General features: G+C 35.9%; 1 protein-coding gene and 1 long non-coding RNA gene across 3 annotated transcripts in view; both read left to right on the plus strand.

Moving 5' to 3' along the window:
* unc5b (unc-5 netrin receptor B) overlaps positions 1-23,577 on the plus strand; it is a 98,525-nt gene that overhangs the window by 11,421 nt on the left and 63,527 nt on the right.
* On the plus strand, positions 308-11,768 carry LOC147834224 (uncharacterized). The gene is made up of 2 exons (XR_015506066.1): positions 308-5,552; positions 9,746-11,768. It is a non-coding gene; the product is annotated as an uncharacterized LOC147834224 (long non-coding RNA).

Consider the following 23,577-nt stretch of genomic DNA (forward strand, 5'->3'; position numbering starts at 1 on the left):
ATATTGGATACATCACTCCAGATAATAGTTTTCAAATGCATTATTCATTGTGTGTAATTATTCTGTCAGCTGTTATATTATAACAGTATTTATTTTTTGCTGTCAAGCATATTTCAGTTGTTCTTTTAACTAGTTCATTGAGACTCCCTATCCACTACTGTTTGTGAACTCCCTTGTGTGTTCTCATTCTTTCTAGCTCTTTATTGTGATGGGGGTTTGTGGAGTTGCCTTTTCCAAAGGCAGCGTGCAGAATCCTATCTTTCAGAGTTTAACGCCTATTAAGGCTCCCATCTGCCCCAGGGGTAGAGGTATTTGGGGAGCTCAGGATCTCTGGGGGGGTTTATTAGGGTTCCGCAATGGTTTGCTTGCTGCAGGGTGTCTCTCGGGAGGGATGTGGCATGTTTTACCCGGGAACACACACATGCTCGCTCACCGGCTGGTTTTCAATGTCGAAGTACTGGAACGAAACGTCCCCTGTGTGTGTGGTGTGATGGTAAAGGCAGTCTGATGGTGTGTGACCAAAGAGTAATGTCCTCTTGTGGCGTCGCTTTAGTTTTCTTTGTGCCAGATGTAGAAGGCCACACACAATGTGCTTTTGTAACAGAACAACTCTGACTCTGCCTGACCTGGAAAGGAGTATGTGGTGTTCGACACTCATGAGAACTGCATTAATGTTAATAAATATATTGGAGGTAAAGGGTTATAATAAAAGCAATGCAGTAAATATTTTTATGCACTAGAGCTGCTGCATAGCCCAAGTGTTTGACCTTTACACATGGACCTAATAAAAGGCAATCTTTACTCATCTAAAGCAGGTCATGTCTAGTCCAAGAGTCCAGGATCCACAGTCAACGCCCTTGGTATGAGTGTTGTGAATTTTGGCTGCACCCTGACTGCTGGGCTTGTTCTGGAACAGGCAACACAGTGATGCCTTATCCCTGTGGAGTTTGTGTTGTTGCCACAACCACACCCTCTGGCATGACTCCCAAACCCTGATGCTGCTTTCCCACCAACAAGGTGCTGGTTCTACAGCTGGCCTACAACCTTAGGCCATCTAACAAATTTACACTCAAGAAAAGGGTGAATCAGGGAATAGTGGTTCTGTAAATCCTGCTTTTAGGGGTGGGGTCCTTGCCTTGTGTGTCATATATTCATTAAAAACAACTCTTGCTTCCAAGACTGTGGTAAAGATAATAAATTACCTAGCTGTTTACACTAGAAATGTCTAGATCACATAAATATCATGCTGCACAAAGCTACCAGAAACTTTTTTTGTTAGTCTGTGTGTTGCAATTTAACTTATTGTTGCTTATAGAAACCGAATACTTGGTAGTGCTGGGTAAAAATATAGATTTTTCAAGTAATCGCAGTCTTCATTTGAGCTCTTTTCAAGTATGAATAGATTTGAATAAACCCATATTATGCTCGTCAAGAGCAAGGGAAAAAAGTAATGTAACAAAATAGAATGGTAACTTCAACTTTGAATACCTTGTTTTGGTGCACTTCCTCACAACGAAATCTTTAACAATTAATTGCTATGTGAGTGTTAGGCAAAAAGTAAGGTTTTTTTTGTAACTGTTATTGTCCATTTGTAATAAGATCGACATAAGACACATACGGGAAGCTAATGAAGGCTGCTTTTACCTGTTGCCTAGTTGCATTTAACTGTTGCTTTGCATTGTTTTTTTCTTTCTAAAGTCTGGTTATACTTTTGTGTCAAGTGATTGGCGTGACCCACTGCGCATACCTTGCATGTAGCCATGCATTTATACTTCTGCGTGCTGTTTGTGTTGCTCTGCAATAATACTTTCGAAACATTAGCTGCCAGTATATTTTATGTTCCTCTGTGTTGAGTTTTTTTCACTGGTGTTTTGTTTTTTTCTACCTTAATGTACAAGTAGCTAAAATTCATTCTCATTCTGAGGTGAAAACTTTTGGACATGAAACAACTTTAATCGTAACAAACAAAACAACAGTTTCCAACTAGAGCTTCTTCATTGGACTCGACACTTGCAAACATTTGCTCCAACGGTTTCGCATGGCTCTCAGTCCTGCCCACCCTTGTCAGTGCTACTAAGCTGACCAATCACAGAGCTTGCGCTACGCTTCATTGCGATGTGTAGTCACATTTTTTGAGAGGTGTGCGTCAGCGTTGGCGTCAGCCACAGCGAGGGCTTTGTGATCGTGCGAAGGCTGCACCGGATATGAAGCACTACAAGTTGTCTAGCATCCTAGTTTAGTTGTTGATTTTGTTGAATGCAGGTTTTTCAGAGTTCCTGCTGGTGGTGTGATGCTGCGTTCACACCAGACACGGAAGAAGCGTCAGGTGTTAGTGATTTCCAAGTTGTCAATGCAAAGGCGCAAATAGACATTCTGCGACGCGATACTCACAAATGACGCGAATTGCGCGAATGGCGCAGCAGGCATTAGAGGTTGCATTAAACAGATAGAAGCCCTGCCCATTATGTGAATCCGCATCTGTTGTGAAGTGAATTTGACATGCGAACGAAGCTGATTTGACATGCAAATGAAGCGGATTTTGATGCGCGAATGAAGCAAATTTTGACACGAGAATGAATCAAGTAAACTCAATTGTTCACGTGCTATTTACATGCGAATATCGCAATTTATCTGTGTGCTCCGCGTCTGGTGTGAGCACAGCATGAGGGCAACCAGGAAAATAATTAATGGGGAACCGACCCTTGTGGCTGACAAATTTCAGAGTTCAAGTCAAGTCAAATTGAGCTTTATTGTTATTCTGCTACATGTGTGGAGATAAAGAGGAAAGGATTGTAGTGTCTCACAGGTTCACAGTGCTACATAAATAAACATAATCATAAATATGAACACATCACTCAAGAGTAATTTTTAAACCTACACATAACTTACATACTGCAGCGGTAATCTAACTATCTTAGTGTTGTCATGGTACTGGAATTCGGTACCAATCAATACGGAAGTTTTAAAAGCTTTTTCCCATTTCCCGCTAACATTTGCGCGCTACTGAGCACGTTCATAAACAGTGCTAATTTGCCATTTTGTTCACATGCTCAACAGAAATGACTGTGATTTGCCATAAAGGTAATCAGTTCACCAAACTCACCGCTGTTTCTGAGTGTAACCACAGATACAGGGACACTGGAGTGTTTCAAAGTCACGTCGATCAGCTAGTTTGTCTGTGAGTTGACATACGAGCGATCCCCTCATGAATCACGGCTTTAAATAGCTTAAGTTTCCCTGTATCAATAGCGCTGAAATGTTAGTGGGAAATGGACGTTTTTAAAATTTCAGTACCGCTTGGTACCGAGTTCCAGTATCGTGTAACCCTAAACTATACATGTACTGTAAAAGGTTAACTGATAGTACCAGAGGTTCACAGCAAGGATAGGTTCACAAGGCATTGTACAGATCCAATATGCTCTGCTCTCTTGAGAAGTTACCTTAATCCCATCTAAATAGGCATATAATTATGCTGGCATAATGTTTGGATTTTCTTTGTGTACTTGTATTTTTACTTACGCCTCTTCACCTGTTCCTCAAGCCTCTTACCCACTGACGGGCAGATGGACGGCACGGCCGACCTCACTCTCACCTTTCTGCTCTCTCAGCTCTGCATCACCTCTCTGCGGCGATTAGCTGGTGAGGTGAGCAGCGACGCAGCGACTTGCAGACCCGGTACTTTATGGGGACACCTCCTAAAAGCTGTCACGGCCAACAATTTCCCAAACCTTTCTACCCATCCAACCATTCACAATGAGCACAGTCCTTATGTCTGTAAATCACAGCAATGGGGTTGGCTAGCACCCTTTCACAGTGTGGCTCATGTTTACGAGGATTAAGGAAACAGATGGACGGCCATGCTGACTGGTGTGGCTTCATTAACTCTCCTCGCGACCGTTCTAAACTCCACCGGCCCTGCACGTCTCGCTCTGGAGCTTTCCGAACAGAACTCAGCCAGACCTGAGGCCTGAGGGGAGGGGGAGCCGGACTGCACTCATGAAGGCTGTGAAGATGTTTATTGATCTGAAAGCTGAGATGTGGGCAGGGTGTTTCTACTTGATTGATTAATGTTGAAGTGAAGCAATGGGACTTTTTTTTAAAGAATGATTTCTGACATCAGGTTGTCAGACCAGTAGTAGGAGAATGTTTTTTTCTTCTCCTTATAGAGAGCTGTGCATGGCGATTGGTATTCAAGGTTGAGGTAGGGATGACTGTCTGCGGAGCCTAAAATGAACTTATATCAATGTCCAAATGTGATTACAAGTAAGCATTTGGCTGCTATATGAAGCAGCCAATGTCTAGTTGGATGGTAACTTTTTTTTACTCATTCAAACTGCCCGAAGCCGCGAAATGGGTTGGAACTGTTTCAAAATTGCAGACTGCATAATTATGTAAATATGTATTTGATTACCAGTACCGTTATGTTTTACACCAGCAGTCAGCAAGATGCAGTGTTTTCTGCGTTTAGAGTGGCTTGTTTATAATAGTTTTGATTTTTTCATTAGTTTTAGCTTTTATTTAGTTTCAGTAGTTTGCATTTGGATATTGCTTGATAATAATAGCAGGTTTGGCATCCTGTCCCAGGACAGAACCCTGAGCTCGGAGATAATTGAGCCCAGGGCTCCTGCCTGGTCAATGAGCATGTAAGGGTGGTACAAGATCAGCTAGTTCTCAAGAACTCCCCCTGGTAAAGGATGAAAGGGGGAGATGGGGTGGATGGGGGGTTTCTTCGAAAAACAAAGATAAGGGAGTTGTTTTAGGCGGGCTACTTATAGTGAGTTTAGATTAATCTGATTGGCTTAGTTAGTTAGTTAGTTAGTTTAGTTTTAGTTAGTTTATTTATATAGCACATTTTTTACAACACAACGTTGCCCAAAGTACTGAACACGATCAATACTCAATTAAAATAAAACCTACACCACATACATAACAATTAAAACATTGGGCAAACCCCTCAACAATAAAAAGGCTCAAATGCTATAGAACAAAGATGAAGTATCAAACGCTTTTTAACAACAGATAGTTTCCAGAGAGTTGGAGCATGTCTGATGTGGGGTGGAAGCCTGTTCCAGAGTTTTGGGGCGATAACAGCAAAAGCCCGATCTTAATAATGATTATAGATGAGAGACCAGCTGCGATCAATCATATCACGTGCTCCTCTTGAAATTAGTTTGTGAAACTTCACTCTGACTTTTTGTTATTAAATTTAGTTAAAACAATCAGCATAATCAATTGCGTTTTGCAACTAAGCATGATTCACTTATTTAAATTCCATTACGACTTTCTGTTATAAAATAAACTTACGTTTCACCAGATCCTCTCATTTAAGCCCTTGCATTACCCATGCTGCAGTTGTTCAAGTTTAGTTCAATCCCAGCAGGCTGTCCGGAACCGTTTGTGTTCGGTTCACTAAATCACGCATGCACAGTATTATCGGTTCACCGCTTATGTGCTGTTCTTATAACTAAATAACTCAGTATACATTGGTTTATTATTTTATTCGTTTTGTTAACTATGATAACCTTGAATAGGGCTGCAAGGTGGCGCAGTGGGTAGCACGTTCGCCTCACAGCAAGATGGTCGCTGGTTTAAGCCTCGACTGGGTCAGTTGGTGTTTTTGTGTGGAGTTTGTATGTTCTCCCTGTGTTCGTGTGGGTTTCCTCCGGGTGCTCCGGTTTACCCCACAAGTCCAAAGACATGTGGTCTAGGTGATTTGGGTAGGCTAAATTGTCTGTAGTGTATGTGTGTGAATGTGTATGGATCTTTCCCAGTGATGGGTTGCAGCTGGAATAGCATCCACGTTATAAAACATATGCTGGATAAGTTGGCGGTTCATTCTGCTGTGGCGACCCCAGATTAATAAAGGGACTATGCTGAAAAGAAAATTAATGAATGCATACCCTTGACTCACAGTAAATGATAAAATTCAAATGCTGAGTTTGAGTTGATTATGATGTGTATTTGAAAATGCAAGATGTACAAATGTCATCCCAGTGAAAATATTTAGTGCCGGTATAAATGACTGTATGTGTCTATAGAGACAAATCTATATAAAGATGATAATATGCTTAAGTTAAAATTGTAAATCAATGGGCTTATTTTGATTATTTGAGTTGTCAAGACCCAAACCTTTTTATTCAGTGATTTTATGTAAATGCAGGACATCTCCGAAGTCAGGATAGTTATTTATCATGATTTTACATATGCAGTTATAGTCTAAATTATTAACCCCCCTGAATTATTAGCCCTCCTTCATATTTTCCCCCCATTTCTGAGAGATTTTTTAACACATTTCTAAACGTAACTGTTTTAATAACTATTTTCTAATAACTGATTTATTTTATTTTTGCCATGATGACAGTAAATAATATTTGACTAGATATTTTTCAGCTTTAAGGGAAATTTAAAAACTTAACTGGGTTGATTAGGTTAATTAAGTATGTGTAATTAGGCAAGTCATTGCATAACAATGGTTTGTTTTGTTAACAAAAAAAATACATATTGCTTAAGGAGTCTAATAATATTGACCTTAAACGGTATAATAAAGCATAAAACTTATGCTGAATAAGTTGGTGGTTCATTCCGCTGTGGCGACCCCTCATTAATAAAAGGACTAAGCTGAAAAGAAAATGAATGAATGGTATAAAAAAAAAAACTAAAAACTGATTTCTTCTAGCCGAAATAATACAAGTAAGGTTTAATCCAGAAGAAAAAATCTATCAGGAAATACTGTGAACATTTTCTTGCTCTGTTAAACATAATTTGGGAAATATTTGAAAAAGAACAAAACTAATAAATCACTTGAATGAGGGCAAAAAAACTTTGTTGAATTATTCATAGTTAATTTCCTTGGTTTTACATTAAGGAAACAAGTAAATATATAAGAGCTAACAACAGCAAATCATTAAGTAAATTGGCCATTTTAAAGAAATGGTTATATTATTTTCCTGTAGAATGATTGACAGCTGAAATGAGGTTGTATTTCATAATGGTCTCATTCTTTTGTACTAAAATCAGTCTCAACGTGTCTGAGTATTTCTACTGAAAGCCACACACAGTGCAGTTAAGCCCTGAAGCATAACCTTTTGTAAGAGTGCACAAGGTTAACCTGAACCTCTAACCCTTTTCATATGAAGTGTCGTGCTTTAACATTAAACTACTGAACCTTGAGTAGGGGCAGACAGACAGACAGACAAACAGACAGGCAACAGAACGTAGGATAGTGAGGTTTGACAGAAGATGTTTCTGGAAGGACAGACCCATAGGGAGTCTTTGTGTGTAAACTGTGCTCTGTCAGGAGAGATGTAAGGGCTGTACCATACAGTATGTCACTCAGGGCTAGACAGGTGGTGGAAGAAACAAACTGGCATGAAAGACTAACTTCTGTTATGGGGTCAGAAAATACTTTTGGTAGTCTTTAGGTTACCATCTGTCCATAACAGGGATTTAGGCACAACAAAGGCCTTACCGGGAGATGGGAGGGTTTATTATTCTCCTGCACAGATTTTACTTTTAGTGAAAGAGACTTTACAGTTTGTAAACGTTTTTTTCAATGTTCAAAAAAATGATTAATTTATTTTATAAAATGCTCTTTAGATAAATAAATTGCTTGCTATTTAGCCTACTTCATACTTACTTATTTGATTGTCTTTTATTTTATTTGCAGTTATTTAATCTTTGTTGTTTACTTAATTACTTTTTTAATCAACACTTTCTATTTTGTATTCTCACTCTTTTTGTATTAAATTCTTTGTACTGTTAATTTTTTATTAATTAATGTTATTTATTAATGATTAGGTTTTCATTTTTATTTATTCTTATGCAATGTTGTTTTTTTATTTGTTTACTTTTTAATATGATTTTATTTATGTTTTATTTATTAGTTTATGTTTTAATATGATTTTATTTATGTTTTAGTTTAGTTTTTTATTTTAGTTTTATTAGTTAACTTTTACTTGTTAATTTATTCTGTACTTAATTTACTCTAATTTAGTTAGATTTTATTATTTATTTTTTGAATATTCTTATTAATATGACTTATTAGTTAACTTGGTAATTTATTCTGTACTTAATTTACTCTTAATTTAACTTAATTTTATTTTAATTTAATTTGATTATTTATTTTTTTGAATATGCTTTTTAGTATGACTTATTAGTTAACTTTTACTTGGTAATTTATTCTGTACTTAGTTTACCTTTTATTTAATTTATTTATATTTTATTTTATTGTTATTTTTTTTAGATGCCATCAACAACTTTTCTAGTACTAAATCCTTCCAAATAGACTTTTGCTCCTCTATTTCATCTTTAAAATAAACTGATGCTGAAATGGTGGAGTGAAAAGGTCATGCAAAGTCTTTCTCTCACTCATTTGCTGCTTAAATCCTCATCATGCAGGCTGTCAGCAGCAAATAACGATTATGTTGCTGTGTACACGCTCTTGTTATTAAGTGCAAGAAAGCTTTTGTTTCATTGATTCAAATTACCAAGTGTGACTGACAGGGAATAAGCAAGCCTTTTGTCCACCCACGCTTACAGTACTTGCGCTTGCTTACAGCTGCGTTTATGCACATATTTGTTTGTGAGCGTGTTTAGGTTGAGTGGCAGTTATGCAGTTTTGTAGAGTGCGTAAATCTGCCCTAAACAAGGCCGGACACATTAGTGCCACAATTTACGTATCTGTCCTGAAGGCACAGACGCATAGGAAATAATGACCCACAATCGACTGGAGACAGTCGGGGAGAAGAATAGAGAGAGAGATTGTGGGAACGAGGATAAACAGGACATATGGAAACAAACCTCCCCGCCCTGCCTTCTCTTCTTCCCTCAATGAGAGGGCCAATTACATGACTATGTCTTACCTGTCTTTCATCTAGCGAGGGGAGCGGTGTTGAAATGACGGTCCTCTCGCATGTAATTACACCGAGACGTCCTGGAGAAGTCTGTCGCACCCCATGACAGAGATACAGCCTTAAATACCTCAGAGGACATAAAAAGAGTCATCTGACTTGTTTGATCAATCTGAACCTCCAAGCTCCTTCTGTCTCTTGAAGAGTCTGTATTGCACGGTGCTATTTTCAATCCAGGTCTGATGGTTTATCAGACATTTTAATCCTTGCTTCTGTTTCACTTGCACAAGGTGTGAGAGCAATAGACTTGTCAAAATGTAACTGGACAAAGACACCAATAGGTGCAGTTTTCAAATAAACAACAACTAATTTGTTTTATAGTTTACTTCCTAAATATAATTCACTTAAAACATTATTTTTAAAAAGATTTGTCTAATATATTTAAGCTTTGATTTCTAATTGATACTTAATTTTTAAGGACAGCTCACTAAAAAAACAATTTTGCTGTCAGTTTTACTTAACACTATTCAGTATATATTCAGTATACAGTATATGCGATTATTTATTTATTTATTCATTCATTCATTTTCTTGTCGGCTTAGTCCCTTTATTAATCCGGGGTCGCCACAGCGGAATGAACCGCCAACTTATCCAGCACGGTTTTTACGCAGCGGATGCCCTTCCAGCCACAACCCATCTCTGGGAAACATCCACACACACACTCATACACTACGGACAATTTAACCTACCCAATTCACCTGTACCACATGTCTTTGGACTGTGGGGGAAACCGGAGCACCCGGAGGAAACCCACATGAAGGCAGGGAGAACATGCAAACTCCACACAGAAACGCCAACTGAGCTGAGGTTCGAACCAGCGACCTTCTTGCTGTGAGGCGACAGCACTACCTACTGCGCCACTGCCTCGCCCTTATTTATTTATTTATTTAGTATAACATTTGAAAGACAACCTTTTCTTTGGATCAGTTATTTTGGATTCATTCAATGAAAGTCATCTGCTGACACCACTTTGAGAGTCAACAACAACAACATTAAAGACAAAATTAAAGATATAGTTTACCCAAAAATGAAAACTCTGTCACCATTTACTGACCCTTTACTTGTTTAAAATCTATTAGAGTCTCTTACTTATGTTGAACACTAAATAAATGTTAAAAAACCCTTTGCAAAAAAGTTGCTGGGAGCCATTGATTTCCATAGATTTTTTTCCTATGGGAGTCAATGGGCCCCAGCAACCAGCATTCTTTAAAATATGTTCTTTTGTGTTCAACAAAAGAAATTTATAACCGTTTAAAGCCCTATGAGGGAGTGCAAATAATGAGGTAATTTTCATTTTTTATGTGTAAACAAACACATTAGGGTTCAAAAAACATTCAGCATGCCCATAAACAGGGTGGTTTTGGTGGTTTGAAAGACACACCCCGCTGTTGGAAAAAAAAGTCCAGCATTTGGCCCCTATATGAGCTCATCATTTGTCTCATTTTTGACATTATTCCATCATAAATTGTAAAAAAAGTTAATGGAAAAAGGCTTTAAGACAAATTTGATCATTATTATTTAAATGGACTAATTCTGACCTAGGAAATTAGCTGACCAGTTTGTTATTTGCCTATAGGCTACAGTTTTTATTTTAAACAAGTTTTAACATATTTCTAATTGGGATTTTTTGTTTGTTTGTTTCAATAATGGATGATAATAAATTAGCATTTAAAAAAAGTATATTTTTTAATATTTCTAAAATTTTAATCTCATTACAATATTATACAATAAAACGGTAATAGATTACAGTTTAAATGCACATTTGTAATTAAACAGATTTTTGTAAACATAAAATAGTATGGTCAAAAATGTAGGAAATATTGTTTGTACTGTACATCAAAAAGTGTAGCAATGATAACCATCTGACAAGCAAATCCAGCAAAAATTGGTGCTTAAAATGTCACTAAAATGCAGTATTTGAACCTCATAATTTAATAGCAAATGAGGCGAATAACTGCAAAAAGATCCACTTTTTGAGAAAAAAGAACTACACCTTTAAAAAGGCTGGCTACGGGCCTGAAGCATAACAAATTGTACCGTTTATAATTAATTTTATTGAATTGTTTATAAAACTTTGCAGTATTATTTTACATTTGATTATTCAATTACTGTATACCTGTCTACTGTTAGACTTCTTGGAAAACAATAAAACGCTGCTTATTTATTTTGTATCTTTTCCTTTATTGAAATTATCTATGCTTGTAGATTGTTTACCATCATCTGGTGAATTATAATCACAGTATGTATTTGAGGATAAAAAAAAATCTTGCAATGTTCGATGTTTCCAATATCAAGTAGCCTAAAAGAAACTGAGAATTATTTACAACACATTATTAACTCACAGCTTTGCTCCTGGCTGTGTTAGCTTCAACAACACAGCCTTAAACAGTAAAATATGACCTTATTTACATTCCTGTGATGCTTTTATGTGGATTCAGAAACATTTCCCATCTGAACACAGTTTTTTTCCTAAACATGTTTTCCTAAATTGTTTAGTTTAATTATCACCTTGAGATATACTTTTAACCTCATAAAAGGTTAACCATAAAATGGTTTGTTTTAAACTCTTTTGAGGTCTCCAGGTCAGCAGTTCTTCAAGGGCAGGACGGTTAAATAAGAGTTTGAGTAATTATGGTTAAAATGTATGATTTAGTTTCTTTGAATAGCTTATGTGAGGTAGATTGACACTGCGCTCCAGACTAACCAGCCTATAAATTCAGTGAATTCACTGAGCATACTGTAATAATAATGTCAGACCACAGTCTCCTGTAGGATTTAAGAGGCATTGATGTCATGTGTGCTCGAATGGCATTTCACCACAACTCATCCAAAGGTCAGGAAACAAAGGCTTCAACAAAAGACAGATTTGGAACAAAAGACAGATAAATATATGAAACAGAAAGGAGAGTTGATTAATGTTGCAGCTAAAGCAGATAAAAACATGGTCATGCAGATAAAAGCCACAAGGAGATGTTTGTGTGTGGAAAAAAAAACACTGCAATGCAGATCAAAAATGTATTTTAGAATTTTTAATTATGTCATTATTTTTTGAGAGTAATTCAATGGTTTACTACTCACAGCTGCTCATACTAGTCCCATGCTGTGACTTTTGTACTTTTTTGGCCTACTTAATGCTATTCACACCAAAGGCCTGAGTTTTTCGTATTTTGTGATTAATGTTTTTATTTTTTAAATCCCCCTGCTTATTTATACTTTTAAATTGCATTAAGGAACCTTGACCTTTCTTCAAACAACTTTAACCTTGAAAATTTAAAAAAAAAGAGACTTTTATTAACATTTCTGATAGTTTAAAGTGATACATTGTTTGGCCTTGTGTTGAATATTATACTATAAAAACCTTGTAATAAACTGTCTGGACATTTTCTGTTATTTTACAGACTTATTCTCTATATCAGGGATGCTCAAACTTTTTCTATAAAGAGCCAAAAAGCAAACTTGATTGAGGGTTATGGGCCAAATACAGCTGAAGTTAGAATTATGAGCCTCCCTGTTTATTTTTTTTCCCCAATTTCTGTTATAAACGGAGAGAAGATTTTTTCAACACATTTCTAAACATAATAGTTTTAATAACTCATTTCTAATAACTGATTTATTTTATTTTTGCCAGGATGACAGTAAATAAGATTTAACTAGATATTTTTCAAGACACCTATAAACCTTAAAGTTCATTTAAAGGCTTAGGTTAATTAATGTAAACTAGGCAGGTTAAGGTAATTAGGCAAGCTAATGTATTGTAAGGCTTTCTCCAGAAGAAAAAATATTATAAGACATACTGTGAAAATTTCCTTGCTCTGTTAAACATAATTTGAAAAATCTAAAAAATAAATAAATAAAAAAAATAAAAAAATAAAAACCAAAGGGGGGCTAATAATTTTGTCTTCAACTGTATACCAAACCTGTGTATATAAATTTGTCATGGGTAATTTCCAAATTAATTTGGTAATATTTAAAAATATCTGGAAAACGTTGCTTTAATTAAAACTCAAAATTAAAAATCAAAATGAAATAAACTGTGCGTGCTTCATTCATTCATACATTCATTTACTTGTCGGCTTAGTTCCTTTATTAATCTGGGGTCGCCACAGCGGAGTGAACCGCCAACTTATCCTGCACGGTTTTTTACGCAGCGGATAACCTTCCTGCTGCAACCCATCTCTGGGAAATATCCCAGATAATAAATAATAAATAAATAAATAGAAAACAATTTCAATGGCAAAATATGGAAACTATAATATACAGTATATATATATATATATATATATATATATATATATATATATATATATATATATATATATATATATATATATATATATATTCTTCACTCTAAATTTATTTTAGTTGAATAAAAATAACTAGTCATCTCAACTTACATCAATGAACCTGAATAATAATGTTAAGTTAAACTTTGTATAACTTGTTTTGTATAACAAAAAATGCTTAAACCTTATTGAATTATTAAAATATGTTAAAACAACTTTTTTGTTAAACTTTTTACAGTGTATAAAATAAATGTTTTAATAGGAGGTTGTAACAGTGATGCAATAAAAGAACCTACATCTGCACATAGCCAGAGCTTTTCCCTATACATGTTTTTTTTTTTTGCCACATTCTATAAAATTCTGTTAACATGGAGTTGTCTCAAAAATATTTGTGTACACTTAAATCCACTAACATTAATATATTATTTTGTAAACATGCTAAATCAATATGTGTTGCTGTAATTCTGCCACAGAGATACACAAAAAAGAAGACTTGGAGCATGAGCATAAACATAGATGTAGCAATGTTTGACTAGGGTTAACACTTGGGCTGTTGACATCATTGTTTCACCAAGTATATGGATTGGCTGTAAACTGTACACACAAAATTCATTTCATTGGTTTTACTCTTCTAGAATCCTGGATCCATCTGGCCAAGATACCTACACACTACAATACAAAAAAAAAAAAAAAAAAATATATATATATATATATATATATATATATATATATATATATATATATATATATATATATATATATATATATATATACACACACACACACACACACACACACACACACACACACACTACCGGTCAAAAGTTTGGGGTCAGTACGATTTTAAATGTTTTAAAATAAGCTTATCCTGCTCACCAAGGCTGCATTTATTTAATCAAAAATACAGTACACATTGTACAATTGTGAAATGTTATTGCACTATAAAAAAACTGTTTAGTAGTTTATAATTTCATTAAATCATTTATTCCTGTGATTTTAATGATGAATTTTCAGCTTTTCGTTTTTAGAGTCACATGATCTTTCAGAAATCACTCTAATATTTATTATTATTATTATTATTATTATTCCTATTATTATTACTATTATTGTTATTATTATTATTATTATTATTAATGGTAATAGTAATAAAAGTAATAATTTTATTTGAAACTACATACAATAATAAAGCAGTTATTTAACATTTTTGTAAATATTCAACAATTAATTTTTTTTAACATTTAATAAATGTCAAAAATAAATACATTAAATAATAATAATAATAATAAAAAAACCATGAAAAAAACTGACCCCAAACCTTTGACCAGTAGTGTATCATCGGATCACACCAGTGTCTTCAAATTGACTTCTATTACTGATTTATTTCCGAGATATATTTTTTATGCTCCATGCACAATAAAGTCATACTGTTTTGGAACGATATTAGGTGAAGTAAATGATGACAAAGTTTTTAGATGAACCTTCCCTTTAATTTTCAGTAATCAGGTCTCTCCCACAGCACCAGGTTTCACTGACTGCTTCGCTGGATCCCAGCCCTGTTGAAAGCAGGTTTAGCTAACTGGTTCATACTCGGTCACCAGAGGATTTTCAGTCCTGGCTTTTAGATTTACTTTAAGGCTAGAGAGAGAGAGAGAGAGCTGGTCAAAAGGAAAGGAGGGTGAAAAAGAGGAATGGCATAGGGATTAATGTGGTTTTGATGAAATGGTGTTGTCCATCTCAAAAGACCTGCACGGAGACTTATTATCAAATGGTGTCCGCAGGAGGGAGTTCACCCCAACCCCCTCCACCTAAGCTTTTTTTCATGCTCACTTTTCCTCCTGTTTATTCAAGGGATTATGGACCCCTAATCTCTTTGAACCATAATTCAGATTAGATTCTGTATTATTTTTAGGGCCAGGCCTGTACCCAACCCACGCTCTTACCGACCATGTTACTCTAATAGAGAATTGATTAAAAGCGCTTGACCACTCCATCAGATTCCTAGAACATGACATCAGAGTGATGATATAAACCGAAAGACTGCATCAGTTTACAGCGCATGTATTCATCCTTTCACTCTGACGCACCAAAATTGATTTTGTTTTTCACATTTGCACTTTTGTTTGTGTAAACACACTGTCGTGGTTACAGGGAGAGCAAAGAAACCGAGATTGAGCGTGAACAAGCTTGCGTTGAGAAGATTACTTGATGTTGAGCTATGTTGTTGTGTTATGCATATTCCCCCTTCAGCATATTTTTCTCTCCTGATTATTACTGCATATGTGGCCTGAACTGCCCTGTGATTCAGGGGCACAAACACACTAGGGATTGCATCGACTTTGACAGCATGCTGTTTACTGACCACTTGATGCTTATATTGTGCACAAAAATGGCAAATGAGTTCAAGTCTAGTTGTTTGGCTCAGTCCAATTTATATAAGTGTACACAGTTTGTTTTTTTAAGCACTCTGAAAATGAAGTTGAGGTTAAAGGTGCAATAGGTGATTCAGAAACTTTCTTTGTAATGCTGGTTGAAAGTCGCTTCACATCCTGAAAGCAATTACATTTAGTATTACATGAGTATTTATTACATTTAGTGGTCCAAATCTATTTATAGGTTATTTCATATTCTGTGGAAGGTGTGGGATGCAGAAAAGTTTGTCCAATCAAAAGTTTGGTCTTAAAAATGTATGATAGGTTGTCCTACCTGCCTGTCATAAAATGTAATTGAATACCTCTGCTCACTGTATATTCCCGCAGAAAGGATTAAGTCATTGGCGTATTCACAGATGCGGTTTAAACATAGAATGACTGGCAAACATCAACAACCTACCTTCGTTTTTAAGTTTGATATTGTGTTTACTATCTGTACTAGAAAGTTTTCTCTTTGGTGGGTTCTCTCTATGTGATGGATTGTAGTGATGTTGTCTAGTGTGCATTAATGCATTCAGAAGGTGTGGCTTTGGATAGTGCTATCAGATCTCCTAGTGTGCCATTAAATATATCAAGTTGATATAATCAGCAATTCTGAGGAAGAAATAATTACTGGATTAGTCAATTAATTTGGTGTCAAATTAACTATGTCAATGAACAAAACTGTTCTTAAAATTATCCTGCTTTGGGTTTGTGAAATAAGTGTTTCTTTTGGAATTATAACAATTTTAAACACAAAAGGCTTAATATGAATGATCTAGGCACAAAGTCTAAAGCACATGGCGCAAAAGCATTAAGGGCATGTCTGAATCCACTTTTGCTATTTCAAGGACGGAAAAATATGCTCTGCGCTGTGGTGCATGGTCTAACAGGGTTGAGCTTATTCTCCTAATGAGTTGTTTTGAGCATAACTTGCAATAAACCAATTAGAGTCTCATCTCCCATTCCCTTCAAGTGTCAGCTGTGTCCTACCATGGCGCATTTGCAATTTACATGACGGACTTTGTAAGAGTAAAAACTGAATGGAAAAATTGAACGCTTTACTGGCAAGGAAACAGACCAACTTCAGCCTCAGAATAAAGAATGAGCCTCATTCATTCGGCCTCTTTACTTTCTCTTTCTTTTTTTCTTAAAACAAATATAATGATCTAAATCTTAATGTGTTCCACATCTGCAAAAAATAATGTTTGGTAGGAACAATATTGAATTTAGTGATGATCTCTCAAACCATTTATTGTTCAAAGATGTATCTCTCTCTCTCTCTCTCTCTCTCTCTCTCTCTCTCTCTCTCTCAGTCTCTCTCTGAGATTACGAATTACATCACTTATTCAGTGAATGTTTAGTACTGTGTCATTCTGGGGACATGTGGAGCTCTACCTGGGCACCTGGGATGTTATGTAATAGCAGAGGCTCATCTTTAAAACAGGCATGGACACATACACACTCATCTGTCCTCTTCCACCATCTCTAACACACAATCCCCTGAAAGATGGGCTTTGCTTTTAGCATCCTCCTGTTGCTTCACTGCTTGTTTTATTTCCCCCCCACTTGTTTAAGATGAATTATGAAAGGAGAAGAGGAAGCAGAGTGAGCGTTGAGGTGTTCAGCCCCAGGCAAAGAGAGATACAGAGAGAGGAGACTTTGTCTTCTTCTTTAGCTTACTAATGCATCCATTCCCCCCAGACCCTGTAATACGGACCTAAGCTAAACAAATGAAAGCATGCACCAAACTGCATATTAGAATTGGTTTTATTGCTCATATGAGGGAGATTGAGGGGGCTGCTGTGTGTTTACACTAGCTTCCTCTCAGCCAGGGCTCGGCTCGGGCTGCAGTGTACATTTCATTATTCTTCCCTCCTCCAGGGATCGCCTGAGAGGATCTGGTGGGCAAGGCTAAACAGAGCTCAATTAGATTATGAGCTGGAAATTTTAGGGCGCTGACAGGTAATTGGTCACCACTTCTTTTAATATCAGCCTCCCAACTTGAGCGCATTGGTGATGTTATCCAATTTACATGCACTTGGTGTTTTTCTTTTGCCTCATTCAGTTTGCTGATAGCCATCTCTCTTGCTGTTTATCATTCCTTTGCCCTCTCATGCTCTCTCTTTTTTTCCTTTTTGTTCCTCACGTGATGTTTTTCGAATTGCATTTCATGGTACAGTGAGATTAGAGCATGACTCGGAACGGCCTCACTCATTTCAAACTTCTGGGATGGGTTTTTAAGTATGCATGAGTCAGTGGATGCTGACTCTCTTCTACTGGTCGTTGAATATTTTACTTCATAAAAGTTAACTAAGGATATTAATGTAGCACATGTAGTGCACTGTATTTTGAAGGTTGTACAGAGGATGAAACATGGCTTTGATTTCCCACAGGGAGAAATACTATTTGTTTTTACTGTACAACATTATTAAATCTATAGCACTTACGTGGGATGATACATTGCTTCATGCCCATGAAAGTGACTCATGGTTGTCTTTTATTAAAGTTTCCATGCTAAAATATAACCATTACATGCAAATACACGGGTGTGATATTATTAGAGTACTTCATAGACTCCTAAAGGTTTTCATTAAATTAAAAGCTGACTGGTGTACTCCACGGTGCATTAAACAGTCGAGCGGGTTTATGTCCTGTGATAAAAATAAAAATATTTTAATAGTATTTATACTTTTAATTTGCTGGAAATGTGCTGTACGGTAATTTTCATATCCTCCCTGAGACATTTTTCTTTTGTTCATTTAGTTTAGATTTCCCTGATGATTTCATTCTCATGATTTACTAAAAAAAGTTACTATTATTTTAAAGCTTAAACTGTTGTTACCATGCTTACAGTTACACCACATTAAAATCAAGTCAGTTCACACACTTTGCACATTCCTAGTAGAATGTGTGATCACGTGAAAGTAATATATACTGATTTAATAATAAAAAACTGTCTGCTATAATTGTGCACATGGCTTTTTTGCAAAGTGGTGAGGCGATTTTACAATTATCAAGAGAACACTGTTATTATTTACCCTTTGAGCAGGACACTTGACCTCAGGTTGCTTCAGGGTGACTGTCACTTCTGCTGAATACAGCTTAAGTTAAATAACCTCAAGTATCAAATCAAATTCTGTTGGAAATACAGTACTTTGTTCAGCTTCTTTTACAACAATTAATGCATTGTGCTGTATTTATATCTCAAGGAGCAGTTATTGAGCCTTAAAATATTGTATAATTCTTGTTCCTTTAATGCATTGTGTTGAGGGATTGTTGCAGTTAATTAGCATTTAAACAATGATCCCTCTTGGTAAATAATTGTTAACTTAAGTTACTATGTGTTCTAGCTTAGTTATTAAGTTTATAACTAAAGATCAATTGCAGCAGGTCTTTAGGTGAATTATTGCTTGTTCTACCTTTGTGTACTTCATGCATTGCTGCTCAGGTTTATTTGTAGTCGTTTCATATTAACTGTTTGTTAATGGTTACCAAGGTCACTATACACTGCCTGTCCAAAAAAGTCACACATGCTATGTATCATTGGGCCGCCTTTAGCCTTGATTGCACCACACGTTCACCATAGCATTGCCTAAATATTCTTCTACAATGTTACATTTATTCCTGTCCAGAGTTGCATACTTTTTTTTTTTTGCCAAGATCAGGCATTGATGATTGGAGAGTCAGACCACTGCAGAAAATCTTCTCAAGCACATCACAAAGATTCTGAATAAGGTTAAGCTCTGGACACTGAGGTGGCCAAACCATGTGCAAAATGTATGTTTCATTGTCTCTTTTACACTTTAAGCCTGATAAATTCTGGCATTGTCTTGTTGAAATATGCCCATCCTAGCAGGGAGGACAAAAAAATTGATCAATCTGGTCATTAAGTATATCCGGGTAGTCAAATAAGATTTTCTATGAGCACATAACTTTGCTGAACCTAGACAAATCACAGCTTTGCTTGTATGGAAGGCACCAGGCATGATGAGTGTATCCCTTCATCTGCCTCTGTTCCTACCTTGATACATCTTTCATTGCGAATCAGGGTGAATCTGGATTTATCAGACTACATGACCTTGTTACATTGCTCCACACTCCAATCTTTATGCCCCCTAGCAAATTGAAGCCTTGTTCCCGATTAGCCTTACTGACAAGTGGTTTTCTTAAGGCTACACAGCTGTCTAGTCCCAATCCCTTGAGTTCCCTCCACATTATGTGTGTGGAGATGCTCTTACTTTCACTACTAAACATAGACTTGAGATCTCTCTTTCGTTTTCTTTACAATTTGATCTCGCCAGACATTTAAGTGATCATTAATCTCGAACATACGACCACAATTCTTCCTTGAGGATGATGGTTCCCCATTATCCTTTCCATTTTTAATAATGCATTGGGCATGGTTGTTTAATAAATGAGAAGCTACTCTCTGCATCATTTATGGTTAAATAATCAGCTTTTTACCAGCTAAAACACAATCATACATGCAGTAATTTTTCAATGGGTGGCATCTATCTATTTGATTAGTTAAATCCAGATAGTGACATTTTTTGTGTCTGGAAATGTATATATTCTTTATATGTTGCCAGTTTAGCATGGGTGTTTTATGTTAGGGATAATGTATATCTAAGAGGTTGTTATCACTGAATAAAAATCCTACAGGGTTGACATGATGCAACAGGCTGTTATTTAAGACTGATGGGCATTATTCTGCAAAAACAACTGTCCCTGATGTAGAATAAACTGGTTATTACACAGCTACTTGCCATACAACTTTAAATTAGACATAAAACATTGTTCTACATTTCTTTAAATAATCGCAAAATTAACAGAAACAAAATAGCTGATGGAGCATACACTAACTTGCACATATTTAGTCAGAAGAAGACGCCAAAGAATCAAAAATGCAAAGCTGACAGAAACAAAACTGACTGGACAAAGCATGCACTCGAGAGTGTTTAGAATCAAATTGAGTATTCCAGACAACCGTGTAACTATCTGATATTGATCAGGCATGATTTTTCTGACCACACCTCATTTACCCCCATCCATCTGTTTGTACTTTCATTGTAAAGCTCTGATTGCCCCCCTCTTACCTCTGCAATAACCTTTCATGTCTTTTCTGAGCTGCCCCAAGGCCAAAGGCCCACTCAAGCCTGCTGTGAGTAGTAATCCTGGGTATTGCTTTAGATGCCTAAGTGTGAAGAGTCAGTTAATACAAGACCCCGGAGATATGTAACATTCATATGACAGGCTTTTCTCTTAATAGCAGACAAACGCTTTCAAAAAAACACGCCCATTCCACTGAAATAGCAGGTTCATTGGCCCTAAAAGGTTTGAGAGCATCCCAATGGGACACTTGGATATCATATTGGTTTGAGTGCGTGGGCGTGTGAAAGGATGTGTGTGTGTGCCGGTTGTGGTGCGTATGGAAATTATTGTGGACTCATATTGGTTTTCTATTCTCTGGTGCGTGCAAATTCTGAGTTTTATTATTACAAGACGTTTGCATGTTTGTTAGAGTGTCGGGGTACAGTAGAGGCTGTTATTTCACCTACAGTATGTTTTTCTAAAGCTCTTACTGGGAAAAATATTTTCAGCCTGCATGTGATTCAGCTATGATTTCGCAAAGCGATTATGGGCGCTCGTGGAAAGATAATCTATTATGATTGACTGCAATAATCTGGGCTTTCAGGAGGGTGGAGGTCTGAGGGGGGCCAGGATTGGTGGCAATGTTTTCTCCTTCACTTCTGTAGACCACCCAGACCATGACATCATCCACCCGAGCCCCCATATGTTGCTTTTGCTCATGTTAATGACATTCGTAAGTGGATTTATGCACTCTCTCAGATTTTGGCTTTAGAAACGGTCACAGTGTTGCTGTGGAATCTGCATGGATTTGTCTATAACAGCACACTCGTAGATAAAGTGATTTGTCTAAAGCACCTCATGTCATTTGTCTCTGTCCTCTCGACTAAGCTGGCTGGCCTGCTCTAATTGTGTTTGGCTTTATGTTTAAAGGGATAGTTGCAACAAAATTTTAATTTACATACACACATGCTGTTTCAGACCTTTCATCAATAGCGTAAATGAAGATTGGTGCTTTCAGCCTTTCTAAATGACTCAAAATTACCACAAAAATGTATATGACTTTAGCGTTACATTTGAAATCTTCTGTTAATATATCATGACATGGGAAGCAGATCCAAATTTAGACCATTATTCATTGATGATTATCAGTTGTAATGAGCATTTGAGAACATCTGGTACTGGATCGTTGAGTCATTGGTCATGTACACACTGGAGCTGATTTTTCAGTTGTCAGTTCACCATTTAGTATTTAGTATTTTAGTACACACACAGTTTCATATTTTACTAGTGTTGTACAGTGCATTTCCAAAAGTTATATGCAGAGATTATGGAACTGAACTCAATGTCTAGTTTTAAATGATGTAGTATCACAGTTATCTCTCGTAAGTTTGTTTGTGCAGCACAATACATAAAAAGGATTGAGGTTAGGCTTGACTCATTAGTGTTGCCAGATCTTACTAGGAAAAAAAGTACAAAAGAACAAGTCCTTCATCAGCTTAAACTTAAAGCCACATTCCAAAATATTGTGATCTGCACTTTTTATGCTTTATTCTGCTTTATTAACAACATAAATTGCTTTAGTCCAAAAATGCTTAATAAGCATAGCTTATAAAATGTGGACAAGAGCCCAATGTGAGGAGGAGCCTTTTAAACATAAACAGAGCACAGTGCCTCTGTGGTTAGTGGTCAAGTTAAAATTGCAGAGCAAGTCTTTTGTCACTGTATTAGTTGAGTATACAGCCAGTCAACTAGGTTTGTCAAGTCACTGAGACATATTTTGTGAAATTAATCAACCACTTTGCTGAAAAATCTAAAAAAAAAAATAAAAAGTGGTTTGTTTATAAATTGGAAATGATTTAACATAATAACACTTTAGTGACTGTTCATTGAAAGGTCTAAATGATAAAATTAACTCATTCTGTATGATATAAACAATGATATATTTTATGAAACTTTTGATTTAATTTGACAATTTTGATTCTTATTGATTTAAATTGTATGACAACGATCAGTGTTGGGTAAGTTACTTTAAAATTAGTTAATTACTGATTACGCAATTAAAACTCTGTTTAAATTGCTTTTCCATTTGTGTGTATCTGAAATTACTCAGTAATTTAACAACTTGACTCAATCCTACTTATAATTGTAAAAAAATGCATTGTTGAAATGTAATTCTTTAAATTTGTGTTGAATAGGACTCTTAGCTTTATTAAAAAAATATATAGTTTAGAAAAGTCAAACTCTATATGTATCAATTCATAAAACTTTTAAAGTAATGACACAAGATGTCATGCATAGTATACTGTCATTCATTTCTGACTCAATTCATTGTTTCTTAAGCATGTGCTATTATCATGATACATGTAACATGTTGTCGATAAATGTAACTATTCTGCAAAATGTAAATGTAATTAACAAAAAATACATCAAATTTTACGTAATTTCAACCTAAACATGATGAGAGAGTGGGACAATAGAGTAGCTTCTTCCCTTAAAAAATAAAAAAACAGCCAATAGTGTTTTGTTTTATCACAGCTCTGCCAGTGAGAGTGGTTGAGCTCAAGTGCATCAAATGAAAGCAAATGAGAAGCGTCTTGAAGGGGGCTGGGCATGTCAGATACTAAAGAGTATTTGATTGTTTATTGTATGATGAGAGTGATGTGACGTGAATAGAACCGTTGGTCCATTTGGGCGGAAGCGACAAAGTACAAGCTTTACATGTTTATATCAGTTTTATATCTTCTAAATATGAATTTTGTTACTGTTTTCAAGGCACACTAGCTAATAAATAATATCCTAAAAATGAATAATACTGATACTAACAAGTAAACAACTTTATTTTAATTTTAAGAAACCTTTAAGACATTATAAGTATGTAGTATA

Source organism: Danio rerio, chromosome 13, assembly GCF_052040795.2.
Source record: "Danio rerio strain M-AB ecotype USA chromosome 13, GRCz13ab, whole genome shotgun sequence".
NCBI classification, from domain to species: domain Eukaryota; kingdom Metazoa; phylum Chordata; class Actinopteri; order Cypriniformes; family Danionidae; genus Danio; species Danio rerio.